This window comes from Mobula hypostoma, chromosome 12, assembly GCF_963921235.1.
Source record: "Mobula hypostoma chromosome 12, sMobHyp1.1, whole genome shotgun sequence".
Lineage (NCBI taxonomy): Eukaryota > Metazoa > Chordata > Chondrichthyes > Myliobatiformes > Myliobatidae > Mobula > Mobula hypostoma.
Genome location: NC_086108.1, coordinates 93,161,643 through 93,179,883, shown reverse-complemented (window position 1 = coordinate 93,179,883; position 18,241 = coordinate 93,161,643). Strand labels below are relative to the sequence as shown.

Here is an 18,241-nt window from a genome sequence, read left to right as displayed (position 1 = left end):
CATTCACCAGCAGAAGGAAATAGAGCAACTGGAGAACACATGTCCAATACTCGGTAAACCTATCCAGCATTGAAAGGCTCAGACAGATTTGACATAGAGAAGATGATTTCAGTTCTGGGAGAGTCTAGGACCAGAGGGCACAAGCCTCAGAATACAAGGACAGCCCTTTAGAACTGAGATGAAAAGAAGTTTCTTTCGCCAGAGAGTGGCGAATCTGTGGAATTCATTGTTGCAGATAGCTGTGGAGGCCAAGTCATTGGTATGTTTAAAGTGGAGGCTGATAGGTTCTTGATTAGTAAGGGTGTCAAAGGTTAAGGGGAGAAGGCAGGAAAATCTGGGTGAGAGGGATAATGAATCAGCCATGATGGAATGGGACAGCAGACTTGATGGGCTGAATGGCCTAATAGTGCTCCTATATCTTATGGTCTTATGATTTGATATAATGAAAAATATGTGCCATTTATGGGAAAGATAGTGCTGACGCTTGATAACAACTGAATATCGTCATGCCAATTGTTCAGTCTTTAGGCAGGTGAAGATGAATCTGTGGAATTCATCGTCACAGATAGCTGTGGATGCCAAGTCATTGGGTATATTTAAAGCAGAGGTTAATATAATAGGCATCTGTTAGTCTTGCGAGACCATGGATCTGCGCATGGAAAGTCTTCACTCTCCAGGGTGCAGGCCTGGGCAAGATTGTATGGAAGACCGGCAGTTGCCCATGCTGCAAGTCTCCCCTCTCCACGCCACCAATGTTGTCCAAGGGAGGGGCATTAGGACCCATACTGCTTGGCACCAGTGTCGTCGCAGAGCAATGTGTGGTTAAGTGCCTTGCTCAAGGACACAACACGCTACCTCAGCCAAGGCTCGAACTAGCGACCTTTCAATCACTAGACGAACGCCTTAACCAATTGGCCACGCGCCAAATGAGAGGTTGATAGGTTCTTGATTAGTAAGGGTGTCAAATGTTATGGGGGAAAGGCAGGAGAATGGGGATGGGGGGGATAATAAATCAGGAATGATAGAATGGCACAGCAGACTCGATGGACCGAATAGCCTAATTTGCTCATGTGCATTATGGTCTTACGGTCTTTTGGTCTTCTGTGCAATCACACAGAGAACATATAAACTCCACTCAGACAGCACCAATGGTCAGGGCTGAACTCAATTTGCAGGTGTTGTAAAGCAACAGCCCAGCCAGCTGTACCACCATGTTGTCCTACATATCCAAAGGTCACAAAGATATCTAGCATCGAAGACTGGATACATTATACTCCACTTAAGCAAGTCTGGTGCTAGACTTGTTGCTGCTGATTTTAGACATTGTTCTACCCTGGAATTTGTTGCAGAAGAGCCACACTGGCAGAGAAAATGCAGCGGTGATCTACGTTGAGAAGTTATGAGAACATACACCAGTCCTCATTGGGGGGGACGGCTTCAAGTTCCTCAGTGCCCAGCGTCTCCGAGGTTCTGCCCTGGACCCAACACATTGATGCAATTGCAAAGAAGACATATCAGCAGCTCAACTTCATCCGGAGTTTGATTAGATAAGGTATGTCACCATATACTCGTACATATTTATGTCGATGTACGCTGGAGGTGGTTTCTTAAGGTTGTTTTAACCAGGGGTGGTAATGGTGATAAACTCCCACTATCTATTAAATGCAACCAAGTCCAGGTCCTGCTCTTCACTAAGTCCCGCAGAACCGTTTCTATTTCCAGGAGAAGGGGCAAAAGTGGGTTACTGGCACCTTAAAACCAGTCGCTTTGGGGAGATGGGGCTCATCAGACATTGTTGGCAGCTCAGGAGAAGGAGAGCTCTATCTCAAACCCCCACTGCCTTGTGGCTATACCCACTCATAGGGAAGGCTTCAGGTGTGTTACGTACCCCGTAACTGGGTTGCCAAACCAGCAGAAATGGATCACTCAGTTGGAGTCTGGATTACTAGAACTAAGAAAGTTTTATTAAAGAAACAAGCAACACAGTAATCGAAAGGATAATAAATGCAACAGTTCAGCAATGATAACCACACATGTGCACAGAATTAAGATAACAGCATCAATCAAGCTCTATCGTTGTCTAGGGGTAAATGACCAAATTTCAAAGTGACTCAAAGTTCAGTCCAGTTTAGTAGTTCAGTTCGCAGTAATCGTTGCCATGGCAATGGACAACGTGGGGGAAGAGAGAGAGAGAACAGGAACAACTGATCATTCAGACATGGCTTCACTCACAGCCCGACGATATGGCTCACAAGCAGCTTTTTGGGCAGGTCCTTGGTAATGTCACCTGAGGTCACCGACTGTGACCCCTCCTCCAGATGCGGTCGCTCCTCTGCAGTGAACCCGGCACCCAGGCAAGGGCAGACACACACCGGGTTCCCGCTGATCGTACTCTTCCACCCTGGCCGTTGTCTGGTACTTCCCACCGACTCATGAGAAGCGTACCGCTTCCAGGGTCTCGTTACCTCGGGTGGCGTGTGTCCTGCCTTAGCAAACCAGTCCCTTTTTATCCCCTGCTGGGGTATCGCCTGTCCATCACTTCAAACAGTTCAGGGTTCAAAGGGGGAGCTGCTCCAGACTGCTCTCTCTCCCACGTCCCTTCATTACACATCTCCAGACGCTGCTCCATTGTTCCTTATCTCTCCTTCCCCTGAGGGCAGGTGGCAGACCAACTGCTGATGTCACTGATGCTAACCTAGGCCAGCAAACATCTTAATTTTATGTGTATTCTCGTCACACTTCCCCCCTTTAAGGATTTTTACCGGGAGGTAAACATTACAAACATGAATACATTATTTGATACATACACAAATATACATCTTTATCAGCTATTTGGCTAACACAGCGAGTTTGAAGCTGTCAACACCTTGATAGACAGTCATCGCATTCTCTGTTCCTTTTACACGTGTTATTAATAATCCCTTAGACCAGGCTCCAACTCAGCAAACTTCATAGTGGCCAAAAACACTGATGAATTGCGACCAATGTAACCTCTCATTTGGTTTTGTCCCGGACCACAATAACAAGGGTCGTCCCATTCTGACTCAGTTTTCTCTCGCAAGGGCTTAGTAGGAGGGGGACGGGTATTGACCGCAGAGTTATTGCAAAACTTCCTGTAGTACCCCACCATCTCCAAGAGCCTTCTGAGGGCCCTCTTGTCTGTCGGGGTTGGGAGGTCAGCGATAGCCTGCACTGTAGCTTGTATCACTGCCAGCTGCCCCTGTGTCACCACAATTCCCAGGTAAGTGACCCTTGTGTGGCCGAATTCATTTTTTTCAAGGTTCACTATCAAGCTGGCTTCAGACAGCCGTATTAAATTGCCAATACACACCTCTGTGTTCATATGCCCTTTAGTCACTGAATTACTCATTAAATATGGGTGTTGTTTACTAGGCTGCCCTATTGTAACAACAATCACCCAACGTCCCAGTTCTTTGCATTGCCTCGGGACAATCAAACACACGGGTGCGAGTCGTTTAATTACTTCTTCTAAAGATTCGCTTTGTTCGGGGATTAAGGGAGAGACCTTATCAGTAGACCTGGCCAAAACAATAGCCTTCTCCCATCTGACCGATCCCATCCTAATCTTTTCAAAATGGTTTTTTCCTCTTATCAGGGGGCCCCTAGCTTCGTTGATTTCCATGCTAACACCGACTAGGTTTGTTAGCATATCAAAAGCCGGTGACCGTCTCAGTTCGCGTCGGTCATGATCAATAACATTTTTCCCCCTGGGCAGCCAGTAAATCTCTTTCATGATTCCACCAACTGTTTCCTCCAGCACCACAAAATGTCCACCAGGGGGTACCTCGTGGGCCATGTTAAAAACCTCATCCCCATAACTCTTTTGCACCACCCCCCACTCCTCATCTGCGGATACTGTACTTGATTTCCCTTTCTTCCTTAGCACTTCCTCCTCCGCACAATAGCCTACTAGTTCCCTTGTCAAGGCTGTGTCAGAGAGAGCAGTCTCTGCCAAAACCATCAGCCCCTCGTCTCGCTCCCGCGTCTGCACAAATTCTTTCCTGGCTACTGCTACGTCTGTCCCAGCTCCCTCACTACCTCTTGTCTCACTACACCCCGTCTCATACAAGGTTGGCAGAAACGTTTCAGCTAAATTCACTATCGCGGGCCCGTGATGAACCTGTGAGTCCATGGGCGGGGCCTCAATGCTGGCAGGCTGACCTGTCAATCTCACGACTGGGAACACGATTCCTCCGGCGAGGTCATTACCGAGCAAGACTTCCACGTCTTTCATCGGTAATTCGGACCTCACCCCGATCGTGACTAGTCCAGAGACCAGGTTGCTTTGTAAGTATATCTGGTGCAAAGGGACTGACTCTGTCCCTTCCCCAACACCTTTGACCTCTACCTCCCCAGTATGGGTCTCTGAGCTAAACTCTAATACACTCTTCAGTATTAGGGACTGACACGCTCCCGTGTCTCTCCAGATCCGCACTGGAACTGGTTTTAACCTCTCCTTCACTGACACCAATCCGGCCGAGATAAACCTCTCGCGCCCTTCCTGGACTTTTTCAGACCTGTCCTTCCCTAGCGGTTCGCTTAACAGCTCAATACAGCCATTCAACATTTCCGTTTTTCCTTTTCCCGTCTCCTTCTTTGGGGCAAAGCACCTGGACGCAAAGTGTCCGGCTTTCCCACAATTATAACAGACGACCCCAGGAGACTTCCTACCAGACTGCTCCCGGTCTACCTTATCCTTCTCACTAGTCCCCGGCTTACTTTCTGACTTTTCCGGCGGACTCTCCCCGCCGTCCTGACTACCCTTCTGGTAGCCTTTACTCGGGGCAAACTTCATTTTATGCGTCAACGCATACTCATCCGCTAACTTAGCAGTTGCGGCTAACGTGGCTGCCTCTTTCTCATCGAGGTAGGGTCTCATACCCTCAGGGACACAACCTTTAAACTGCTCAATCAGGATCAGTTGTAGCAGTCTGTCATAATCCCCCTCTACCCCCTTTGAGGCGCACCAACGCTCACAATATGTCTGCATCTCACGGGCAAACTCCAAATACGTGCGGTCCCACTGCTTCCTCGCATTTCGGAACCTCTGCCGGTATGCCTCCGGGACCAACTCATAAATCCTGAGGATGGCCTCTTTCACCACCTCATACCTTTGGGCATCTTCCGCGGATAAAGCGGAGTAAGCTTCTTGGGCTTTCCCTTTCAGTACACTCTGAAGTAAGACAACCCACTTATCCCTCGGCCAGTCCTGACTTATAGCCACTTTTTCGAAGTGGAGAAAGTACCGATCCACGTCGGTATCGTCAAATGGGGGAACCAGCCTAATGTCCTGGGTCGCCCGGAACCCTCCACCTTGGTTCGGCACGAGCCCCTGCTCGGCCCTTATCTTTAACTTCTCCAGCTCAAATTCCCTTTTCCTCTGTTTCTCCTCTCTCTCCAACTGTCTGTCCCTCTCTCTCTCTTCTCTCTCCAACTGTTTTTCTCTCTCTTGCCTTTCTACCTCTTTCTCTCTCTCCTGCCTTTCTAACTGCTTCTCTTTGTGTTCTAACTGCCGTACCCGGAACTCGTGCTCGAGTCTCAGTTTTTCAAGCTGTATCTGTACCGCGCCTCCAGCAGGTTTTTCAATAGACACCACCCCCAGCTCACCATGGGGAAACACACCTTTAGATACATAGTACTCTACAATAGCTCTGTGTATCTCCTCTCTCCTCATTGTCGACTTCACCTTAGCAAGATTCAACCGTTTGGCCACAGCTATCAATTCCGATTTCCTGGCATCCTCTAATGCCTCAAAGGTCGGCGCCTTTATAAATTCCTCAGCCTCCATTTCTGCTGTTTGTCTTTTCTTTCTTTCGGGAATTTTAACCCAATCAATTTACTCCGTCCCAAATTTAGCGTTCAAAATCGCGGACGAGAACCCTACTTATGTTACGTACCCCGTAACTGGGTTGCCAAATCAGCAGAAATGGATCACTCAGTTGGAATCTGGATTACTAGAACTAAGAAAGTTTTATTAAAGAAACAAGCAACACAGTAATTGAAAGGATAATAGATGCAACAGTTCAGCAATGATAACCACACATGTGCACAGAATTAAGATAACAGCATCAATCAAGCTCTATCGTTGTCTAGGGGTAAATGACCAAATTTCAAAGTGACTCAAAGTTCAGTCCAGTTTAGTAGTTCAGTTCGCAGTAATCATTGCCATGGCGATGGACAACGTGGGGGAAGAGAGAGAGAGAACAGGAACAACTGATCATTCAGACATGGCTTCACTCACAGACCGACGATATGGCTCACAAGCAGCTTTTTGGGCAGGTCCTTGGTGATGTCACCTGAGGTCACCGACTGTGACCCCTCCTCCAGATGCGGTTGCTCCTCTGCAGTGAACCCGGCACCCAGGCAAGGGCGGACACACACCGGGTTCCCGCTGATCGTACCCTTCCACCCTGGCCGTTGTCTGGTACTTCCCACCGACTCGTGAGAAGCGTACCGCTTCCAGGGTCTCGTTACCTCGGGTGGCGTGTGTCCTGCCTTAGCAAACCGGTCCCTTTTTATCCCCCTGCTGGGGTATCGCCTGTCCATCACTTCAAACAGTTCAGGGTTCAAAGGGGGAGCTGCTCCAGACAGCTCTCTCTCCCACGTCCCTTCATTACACATCTCCAGACGCTGCTCCATTGTTCCTTATCTCTCCTTCCCCTGAGGGCAGGTGGCAGACCACTTGCTGATGTCACTGATGCTAACCTAGGCCAGCAAACATCTTAATTTTATGTGTATTCTCGTCACAGGTGAAGTCCAGAGTCAAGGTCATCCTGCGTTGAGTTCAATGCTGACTGGCAACTCCTGTGAAGCTGCTGATACCAAAATATATCGGTCTCTGCCGTTCCTTTGGGTTTGTCAGATGCGTGGAGATGGGGAGCTTGCTACGTGGGTAACAGCTTGCTCTCCATATCGTATTGGCCAGGCTTGCGTATGTAGACAGCTAGGATGCACCATCAATGGTCAACCCAGACCGATGGAGGCTCATTCATGCCGGAAAACATTCTGAATGGCTGCATCACCACTTGGTATGGATGCTGCGATGCACAGGATCATAAGAAAATGCAGAGGGTTGTAGACTGAGCCATCTGCATCACAGACACAACCTTCCCCACCACTGAGGACATCTTCAGGAGGTGATGCCTCAAGACTGCGGCATGCATAACCAAAAGTCCTCACCATCCAGGACCTGACCTCTTCTCATTCCTACCATGAGGGAGGAGGTACAAGAGCCACACTCAACATTTTAAGAATGGGCTCTTCCCCTCTGCCTTCAGATTTCTGAATGGCCCATGGACCCCTGAAGACTACCTCATTAATCTTTTCTTCGGACTATTTATTTATCTTTTAATTTATAGATTTTTATGTCTTGCACTGTACTCATGCCACAAGACAACATATTTCATGTCATATGTCAGGGACAGTAAATTAAATTCTGAATTTTATTCTGACCAACCATTTTGTGAGTCACTAGGGCTATCAATGGTGCTTGTAATAATATCAAGATTTGCAATAAACTAAGATGTAACTGCCCAATTTGACTCTGTTCTGCAGGGCTAACAGACTTCAATAAAGAATAAAAAAATCACAGCACAGGAGTGGATTTGGCTGATCATTTTGCCACAGGTAAACTCACTGACTCCATCACTTTGAAGTTTATGGTTTGCCAAGTGCTTGTGCATTTGAGTACTTCGGCCTCCAATATCTTTTCAGGTAGTGGGGAATGTTAGGTTGGTTTGGGCATGCTATGTAGGCATGCAGTTTTGGTGTGGGCATACTATGTTGGTGTGGGCATGCTATTTTGGTGTGGGCATGCTATGTTGGTGTAGGCCTGATGTGTTGGTGATGGCATACTATTTTGGCATAGGCATGCTATGCTTGTGGGCATTCTATGTTGGTGTGGGCATACTATTTTGGTGTAGTCATGCTATGTTGGTTTGGCATACTATGTTGGTTAGGGTATGCTATGTTTGTTGGCATACTATGATTGTGTGAGTTTACTATGTTGGTGCCACAAACATGCAACTCTTGCGGGCTTCTCCCAGCACAATTTTGGACTACATTGGTCGTTGAGCAAACAATGCATTTCATTGTATATTTCAATGTTTCAATGCACATGTGACAACAAAAGATAATTTTTTAAATCAGATCCCCACCACTCAATTGAAATATGTATAGTCAACTCCCCTTTCATCCTTTCATCCTTCTCCCAATTATCTTACACCCACTTTGCCAGTTACTGACTTCATTATTAAGTGAAAAAATATCCTCTTTGTTTCCCTCGGCTAAGCCTCACAGTATTTAAGTGAGAGCAGCTAAGTCCCACAATGTATTTCATTACCAAGAAAGCAGCTCATAACTATAACTCCCTAGCCTTTCCCATACTGTGAAATGCTTCCTGAATGAAAAGATCCAGTGGGAAATGTCACAATCTGAAGTTGGAGTGCCCAGTGGTTATTCCCCTATAAAGAGTGAGGGAGGGTTTCTTCAAAGTTCAAAGTAAATTCATTATCAAAGCACATATATCTCACCATATACAAATCTGAGATTCATTTTCTTGTGGGCATAATCAATAAGTCCATAATAGAATCAATGATAGATCGCACCAACTTGGGCATTCATCCAGTGTGCAAAAGATATCAAACTGAGCAAATACAAAAAGAAAGAAATAATAATAATAATAATAATAAATAAGCAATAAATATTGAGAACATGAGATAAAGAGTCATAGAAACAGAGAACATAGAAAACCTACAGCATAATACAGACCCTTTGGCCCACACTGCTGTACCGAATGTACTTACTTTACGTTTCCCATAGCCCTCTATTTTTCTAAGCTCCATGTACCTATCCAGGAGTCTCTTAAAAGACAGTATTGTATCCGCCTCTTTCGCCCTCACTGGCAGCCCATTCCACGAACTCACCACTCTCTGTGGAAAAAACTTACCCCTGGCATCTCCTCTGTACCTACTTCCAAGCACCTTAAAACTGTGCCCTCTCGTGCCAGCCTTTCCAGCCCTGGGAAAAAGCCTCTGACTATCCACACAATCAATGCCTCTCATCATCTTATACACCTCCATCAGGTCACCTCTCATCCTCCATCACTCGAAGGAGAAAAGGCTGAGATCACTCAACCTGTTTACATAAGGCATGCTTGCCAATCCAGGCAACATCCTCGTAAATCTCCTCTGCACCCTTTCTGTAGTTTTCACATCCTTCCTGAAGTGAGATGACCAGAACTGAGCACAGTACTCCAAGTGGGGTCTGACCAGGGTCCTATATAGCTGTAACATTACCTCTCAGCTCTTGAACTCAGTCCCACGGTTGATGAAGGCCAATACACTGTAGCCTTCTTAACCACACAGTCAACTTGTGCAGCAGCTTTGAGTGGCCTATGCACTTGAATCTCAAAGGCCCTCTGATCCTCCACACTGCCAAGAGTCTTACCATTAATACTATATTCTGCCTTCATATTTGACCTACCAAAATGAACCACTTCACACTTATCTAGGTTGAACTCCATCTGCCACTTCTCAGCCCAGCTTTGCATCCTATCAATGTCCTGCTGTAACCTCTGACAGCCCTCCACACTATCCACAACATCTGCAACCTTTGTGTCAACTGCACATTTATTAACTCATCCCTCCACATCCTCATCCAGGCCATTGATAAAAATCACGAAGCCAAGGGGTCCCAGAACAGATCCCTGAGGCCCACCACTGGTCACTGGCCTCCATGCAAAATATGACCCATCTACAACCACCCATTGCCTTCTGTGGGCAAGCCATTTCTGGATCCACAAAGCAAGGTCCCCTTGGATCCCATTCCTCCTTACTTTCTCAATAAGCCTTACATGGGGTACCTTATGAAACGCCTTGCTGAAATCCATATACACTACATCTACCACTCAAGCTTCATCAATGTGTTTAGTCACATCCTCAAAAAATTCAATCAGGCTCATAAGGCATGACCTGCCTTTGACAAAGCCATGCTGACTATTCCTAATCATATTATGCCTCTCCAAATGTTCAAAAATCCTCCCTCTCGGGATCTTCTCCATTAACTTACCAACCACTGAAGTAAGACTCACTGGTCTATAATTTCCTGGGCTATCTCTACTCCCTTTCTTGAATAAGGGAACAACATCTGCAATGCTCCAATCCTCCAGAACCTCTCCAGTCTCCAATTGATGATGCAAAGGTCATTGTCAGATGCTCAGCAATCCCTTCCCTCACCTCCCACAGTAGCCCGGGGTATATTTCGTCTGATCCCGGTTTCTTATTCAATTTGATACTTTCCAAAAGCTCCAGCATAATCTCTTTCTTAATGTCTATATGCTTCAAGCTTTTCAATCCAGTATAAGTCATCCCTACAATCACCAAGGTCCTTTTCCATCGTGAATACTGAAGCAAAGTATTCATTAGGTACCTCCGCTACCTCCTCCGGTTCCATACACACTTTCCCACTGTCACACTTCATTGGTCCTATCCTCTCACGTCTTATCCTCTTGCTCTTCACAGTGAGTCCTTGAAAGTGAGCCCATGAGTTGTGGGAACATTTCTTTGATGGGGCAAGTGAAGTTGCATGATGTTATCGATTTTGGTTCAAGAGCCTGATGGTTGAGGGGGATCACTGTTCCTGAACTTGGTGGTGTAGTCCTGAGGCTTCTGTACCTTCTTCCTGATGGCAGCAGCAAGAAGAGAGCATGACCTGGGTGGTGGGGGTCCCTGATAATGGATGCTGCTTTCCTGTGACAACGCTCCGTGTAGATGTGCTCAATGGTGGAGAGGGTTTTACCCATGATGGACTGGGCCGTATCCATTACTTTTTGTAGGATTTTCCATTCCAGGGCATTGGTATTCCCATACCAGGCTGTGGTGCAGCCAGTCACTATACTCTCCACCACACAACTATAGAAATTTGTCCGAATTTTAGATGTCATGCCAAGTCCTAAGGAAGTAGAAGTGTTGGGTGTGCATTGATAATTGGAAATGAGGCAGAGACCATGGGCAGGATAATGACGGGATATTTGATAGAAGTGTACAAAATTATGTGGGGCATAGAAAGGGTAAATGCAAGCAGGCTTTTTCTACTGAAGTTGGCTGAGACTAGAACTAGAGGTCAGAGGTTTAGAGTGAGAGGTGAAATATTTAAGGGGAACCTGAGAGGGAACTTCCTCACTCAGGGGTTGTGGGAATATGGAAAAGGCTTCCTGCAGACGTGCAACATTTAAGAGCAGCTTGGATAAGTACATGGATATGAGGGGTATGGAGATCTATGGTCCAGGTTTAGGTCGATGGCACTGGGCAGAATGTCAGTTCGGCATGAACTAGACGGGGTGAAGGGCTTGTTTCTGTGCTGTAGTGCTTTATGTCTTTATGGTAGGGAGTGTTTCCGAGCCTGTTGCTGTGCAGCATGAAACCAACTTGGACTTTGACTGTTGCTTCAATGACGTGCAGAATGGTTATATTAAAAACTACCATGTGTCATTATTGCTAATCTCAAAGACAATTAAAAGATTAGCTTTATTTGGCACATGTTCTTTGACACTTATAGTGAAATGCGTTGTTTGCATCAAATCATCGAGGACTGATCAATACGGTAAAAAGTAAAATAAAACTCACTGGAATTTTCCTGCTGTGCAGCAATATTTAAATGTTTGTGAATCTGAAGCACAGAGAAAGAATATTATCTATGCTACATAGTTTGGATGAATTCTCAAACGCCAACACCCCATCCAGCTGCCATTAATAAACTTAACCACTTTACTGAACTCACGCCAGTATGCAATTCTGCATGATTCTACGGGAAATTTGTGCAACCACCCAGCAAAATATTCATGCTGTGTTCATGTCTTTGTAAGGAAGTAATGGTGTGGAACAGAAAGCATAATCCATACCCCTCCCACCCATGTACTTATCCAAACTGCTCTCAAATGTTGTAATCAAACCCACATCCACCAATTCTGTAGGCAGTCCATTCCACACTCACACACAGCCCTCTGAGTGAAGAGGTTCCCCTCAGTGAATTCCATTGGGGTGTCTTGCCATAGAGAGAGTACAAAGAAGGTTCACCAGATTGATTCCTGGGATGGCAGGACTTTCATATCATGAAAGACTGGATCGACTAGGTTTATACTCTCTGGAATTTAGAAGATTGAGAGGGGATCTTATTGAAATGTATAAAATCCTAAAGGGATTGGACAGGCTAGATGCAGGAAGATTGTTCCCGATGTTGGGGAAGTCCAGAACGAGGGATCACAGTTTGAGGATAAAGGGGAAGCCTTTTAGGATTGAGATGAGGAAAAACTTCTTCACACAGAATTCTCTGCCACGGGAAACAGTTGAGGCCAGTTCATTGGCTATATTTAAGAGGGAGTTAGATATGGCCCTTGTGGCTAAAGGGATGAAGGGGTATGGAGGGAAGGCTGGTACAGGGTTCTGAGTTGGATGATCAGCCATGATCATACTGAATGGCGGTGCAGGCTTGAAGGGCCGAATGGCCTACTCCTGCACCTATTTTCTATGTTTCTATGTCTTTTCATTAACAGTTTCACTGCGGTGACTTGATTGAAGCATTATCAATGAATTCATTCATTCAGCCCATTGATCTGTGTGTCATTGGTGCTCCATATAGACATGTCTTCATCATCTGGGACCAATATTACTCTCCCTTCCTTTCTCCTTCATTTATTCAGCAAGGGTTTTAATTAAATGCCTCAAATGTTCCATGTGATAAATAGATTCCACATTCAAATTATTCCCTGTGGTAAAGAAGTTATTAAGACCATAATATTTAGGAGCAGAAATAGGCCATTTGGCATATTGAGTCTCCTCCACCATTTCATCTTGGCTGATCCATTTCCCTCTCAGCCCCAATCTCCTGCCTTCTACCTGTATCCCTTCATGCCCTGACTAATCAAGAACCTTTCAACCTCTGCCTTAAATACACCCAATGAATTGGTCTCCACAGCCGCCTGTGGCAACGAATTCCACTGATTCACTATTATCCAGCTAAAAAAATTCCACCTTATCTCCATTCTAAATAGACATTCATCTATTCTGAGGTTGTGTCCTCTAGTCTTAGATTCCCCCATCATAGGAAACATCCTCTCCACATCCACTCTAGCAAGGCATTTCAACATTCGATAGACATCAATGAGATCCCCTCTCATTCTTCTGAATTACAGTGTGCACAGGCCCAGAGCCATCAACTGCTCCTCACATGGTAAGCCCTTCAATCCCGGAATCATTTTCGTGAACCCCCTTTGAACCCTCTCCAATGTCAACATATTATTGGTGACTAATGATCAGTAGTGATGGAATCCTCTACATTTCACAGGAAGCATTTTAAGTTTAGGGATGTAACTGTTTGTATTGTGTGTATTTTAATCTTTAGTGCTGATTGTTGGAGGTTTCTCCTGAGCAATTCTAATAGTATCAGAAATGATCTGGCAAGTGTGGATTGGGCCAGGCTGTTTTCTGGCAAAGGTGCACTCGGTAAGTGGGAGACCCTCAAAAGTGAAATTTTGAGAGTACAAAGCTTGTATGTGCCTATCAGAATGAAAAGTCCAGATAACAAGTGCAGGGAACCTTGGTTTTCAAGAGATATTGAAGACCAAGTAAGGAGGATAAAAAGGGAGGTGAAAATGGACCAAATGAGGTGCTTATGGAGTATAATAATACAAGATAACACTTCAGAAAGAAATCAGGAAGGTTAAAAGAAGGATGAGGTTGCCCTAGCAGACAACGTGAAGGAGAATACTAAGGGATTCTACAGATATGTTAAGAGCAAAAGGATTACAAGGGATAAAATTGATCCTCTGGAAGACCAGAATGGAAATTCATACGTGGAGCCAAAACAGATGGGGGAGATCTTCAATAATTTTTTTGCATCTGTCCTTACTCAGGAGATGGACACAGAGTTTACAGAAGTGAGGCACTGTCATCTTGTAGAAGTGAAATGCCAGAAGAAGCACCAGAGGATTGGAGGATAGTCAATATCATTCCGCTGTAAACAGAAGGCTCTAAACATAAACCAGGAAATCATAGGTCTATGGGTCTGACATCAGATGTGGGTAAGTTATTGGAAAGTATTCTAAGGGACCAGATATAAAAGTATTTGGGTAGACAGGGACAGGTGAAAGAGTCAGCTTGGCTTCATGTGTGGTAGATCATGTCTAAATACTCCTAGAGTTTGTCGAGAAAGTTACCAGGAAAGTGGATGAAGGCAAGGCAGTAGATGTTGTCTACATGGACTTCAGCAAAGCACTTGACAAAGTCCCGCATAGGAAACTGGTCAAGAAGGTTCAGTCATTCGGCATTCAAGATGAGGTAGTAAATTGGATTAGACATTGACTTTGTCGGAGAAGTCAGAGAGTGGTAGTAGATAGATGCCTCTCTGACTGGAGGCCTGTGACTAGTGGTGTGCTGCAGGGATCGGTGCTAGATCCATTGTTGTTTGTCATCTATGTTAATGATCTGGATAATAATGTGGTTAACTGGATCAGCAAATTTGCAGATGACACCAACATTGGAGGACAGCGAGGAAGGCTATCATGGCTTGCAGAGGGAGCTGCATCAGCTGGAAAAATGGGCTGAAACGTAGCAGACAGAGTTTAATGCAGACAAGTGTGAGGTTTTGCGCTTTGGTACGATCATCTGGCGTAATTCTTACACAGTGGACGGTGGGGCACTGAGGTGTGCAGTTGAACAAAGGGATCTGGGAATACATGTATATAATTCATTGAATGTGGTACCACAGGTAGATAGGGTCATAAAGAAAGCTTCTGGCACATTGGCTTTCATAAGTCAATGTACTGATTACAGGGGATGAAATGTTATATTGAAGTTGTGTAAGACATTGGTGAGGCTGATTTGGAGTGTTGTGTGCAGCTTTGGTCACCTACCTGCAAGAAAGATGTGAATAAGTTTGAAAGAGTGCAGAGAAGATTTACAAGGATGTTGCCATGTCTGGAGGACCAGAGTTATAAGGAAAGATTGAATAGGCTCAGACGTTTTTCCCTAGAACACAGTAGAATGAGAGGAGATTTGATTGAGGTATACAAAATTATGAAGAGTATAGATAGGTAAATGCAAGCAGGTTTTTCCCACTGAGGTTGGGTGGGACTACAACCAGGTACCATGGGTGAAGGGTGAAAGGTGAAAAGTTCAGGAACATTTTGAGAAACTTCTTCATTCAGAGGGTTGTGAGAGTGCGGAATGAGCTGCCAGCACAAGTGGTGCATGCAAACTTGATTTCAATGTTTAGGAGAAGTTTGAATAGGTACCTTGATGGTAGGGGTATGGATGGCTATGGTCCCAATGCTAGTCGATGGGAGTAGGCAGTTTAAATGGTTTTGGCATGGACTAGATGGGCTGAAGGGCCTGCTTCTGTGCTATACTTGTCTATGACTCTATGACATGCAGAGCTGATAGAGGAATTAGTTTTGAAGTGCAATTCCTGTTGCTTTCTGTAAGGGGCCTGACCAGAAGTCAAGGCAGAGGATTGGTTGCACCATAATAACTTTGAGTATGGTGGCTGAGAGGGAAATGTTTGCAAAGGCATCCCTCCCTAGTTTCAAAGAGCATATGGTTATATTTTACATCCACCTAACCAGACAGATCTTCATTAGTTGAACAGCTCATCCAAAAGATGACCACAAGACCACAAGATTGCACGGATTGCTGAGAGGACTATCTGTCATCAACTCTTTCTTTGTAGATACTTATCAGGAAATCTGTGTACGCGGGGGCCTTAGTGTTGACAAGGATCTCTCCCATTCATCCCACAATCTCTCTGACCCCCTACCATCAGGCAGAAGGCACTTTAGCATCAGGATAAGGACTGTTAGGATGGGAATCAGCTTCTAACCTAGTCCATGAAATTACTGAACTCCCTTCCAGTCTCATCATGTATGAAGCAATAGTAACATTAAACTGTTTACTTTTTAACTTGTGTTGTAAATGCACCTCATGCTAAATGTCAATCTTCTGAAATATATTTTATTATTTGTTAATTTATTTTTGGTAATATTACTTTAAATAAGTTATATGGCCTGTGTTGTGCACCTTGGTCAGGAGGAACATTGTTTCATTCGGTGGTATACATGTATGCGGATGACAATAAAGTTGAACTTGAGAATATACCACTGACATTCCCGTAATCCTTCACCTGAGGTAAACCTAAATAACGTACTCAGTGTGGCATGAACCCACCACCCTTTGATTTGTGAAGGAAAGTGTGCCGATACCAAGACAAGCTGATGTGTAATAGACACAAGTTAAACTATAAAGCAATCATAAGTGTAGTGTTCTGACGATGGGTACAAGCCATAATGCAAACATCTGTTGAGTTCACAGATACAACTGATCTGTTGTGTTTTCTATATTTTTTACTTACAATGAAGGTGGAAATTTGGGACTAATTTTCGGGCTTCCCTTCCTGGGTGACTGAAAACTGGGCTGATTTGGTTCAGGGCGGGTAACCCATCTCATATGCTTATTTTATTTTACTTTATTGAGATACAGTGCAGAATAGGTCCTCTGGCCCTTCGAGCTGCCCCGACCGGCAATCCCCCGATTTAACCCTAGCCTAATCATGGGACAATTTACAATGACCAATTAATTTACCAACTGATATATCTTTGGACTGTGGGAGAAAATCAGAACACCCGGAGAAAACCCACACAGTTACAGGGAGAATTACAAATGCCTTACAGGCAGTGGCAGGAATTGAACCCAGGTCACAGGTAAAGTGTTGTGCTAACGACTACTATCCCATTATCACCCCAGCAGTGAAAACCAATATATACCATATAGTTTTATAATGAAGTGCCTTTCTCCATCCCCAGCCTGTCTGCCCCTTCCCTTTGGCACCAATTGGATCCGTAGTCGAATCCGCTGAGTGGAAACAGCTCATACTCAAAAACATGGGACGATTGTGGGTGCAGCCAGACAATGGACAAGAAAGAAAGCTACTGCCAGAGGACTGAGTCAGGGAAGGAAGCAGCATGACTCTGCAGAATTCCTGAGGCAGTCTCTCAGGAGCGAGAGAGTGATGTGTGCTTCACAGAGTTGGAAAACATTAGTATTACACAGAAAGCATAAATACGGAGCTGGTCCAATGGCACTCAGCCAGGGACTGTGCCAAAGTTTCCCAATGTGTTTGGATCACTCCTTTCCATTCAACGTGTTGGAATGGACGAGCTCAAATGTTTCTAAAGTAGACCTACTGTTTCTTCCTTACACTGTTTCCTCTGTGTGGGGGCGCAGTTGCGCAGTAACTAAAATGCTTCCATGCATGTAGCCTTTGTTGCCGCGCAGCTGGCATTTCCTTTTATACTACGATGTTTTACTAAAGTGCTGTGCAGTTTTCAGGCTGTGTAAAAATTTCCTGCTCGGATCAATGGTTAGTCCACGCAGCTGTTAAAAAAAAAATTAGAGGGAGTGTTGCTCCCTTATCAGTTATTGCATTCATTGTATTTGGAAAACCATTGTTATTTGGCAAACACAAGAGGTTCTGCAGATGCTGGAAATCCAGAGTAACACACGAAATGCTGGAGGAGCTCAACAGGTCAGGCAGCGTCTATGAAGCGGAATAAAGAGTCAAAGTTCTGTGTCGAGACACTTTGTCAGGACTGGAAAGGAAGGGGATAGAAGGCAGAATAAGAAGGTGAGGGGGAGGGCAGAAGGAGTACAAGCTAGAAGGTATAGGTCAAGCCAAGTTGGGGGGGGGAGTGGATAAAGTGAGAATCTGGGTGGTGATATGGAAAAGGTAAAACGGAGAGTAGATCATGGGAGAAAGGGAAGGAGGAGGGGCAGAAGAAGGAGATAAGGAGACGAGAAGAGGTAAAAGGGGAGCCAGAATGGGGACTGGAAGAAGAGAGAAAGGGAAGGAGGAGAAATTACTGTAGTTAGGCAAATCGACGTTCATGCTGTCACATTGCAGGTAAACGTTATTATTTTGAAATTGATTTCTCCCATGTGCAAGAATCACATTGACACTTGTCACTTCAATCAGGCTTTCTCTGTTCTCAGTTTTTAATTAAAATTTTTGTCAAACTGGCATTGCCTGCAAGGCCACAATTCACTGCTGCTCTTTCTATGAGACAGTACAGACAAATACTGATAATCAATGCCATAGAATTATTGTTTAGTGAGAAGATTAATGCCATAGAGTAATTGTTTGAGGTGTATAAGATGATGAGAGGCATCGATCA

The 18,241-nt window shown here is 45.0% G+C and overlaps 1 protein-coding gene across 3 annotated transcripts in view; it reads left to right on the top strand.

The window, feature by feature from the left end:
• Positions 1 to 18,241, top strand: part of LOC134354999 (choline transporter-like protein 3) — a 474,552-nt gene that overhangs the window by 80,611 nt on the left and 375,700 nt on the right. Inside the window, exon 1 of one of the 3 annotated variants that reach the window (XM_063064612.1) lies at positions 17,813 to 17,970. The exons of the other annotated variants lie outside the window; for them this stretch is intronic. The gene's annotated coding sequence lies outside the window, so the exon portion shown is untranslated. Of the gene's footprint in view, positions 1 to 17,812; positions 17,971 to 18,241 lie in introns of those variants that run through there. 3 annotated transcript variants of the gene reach the window in all.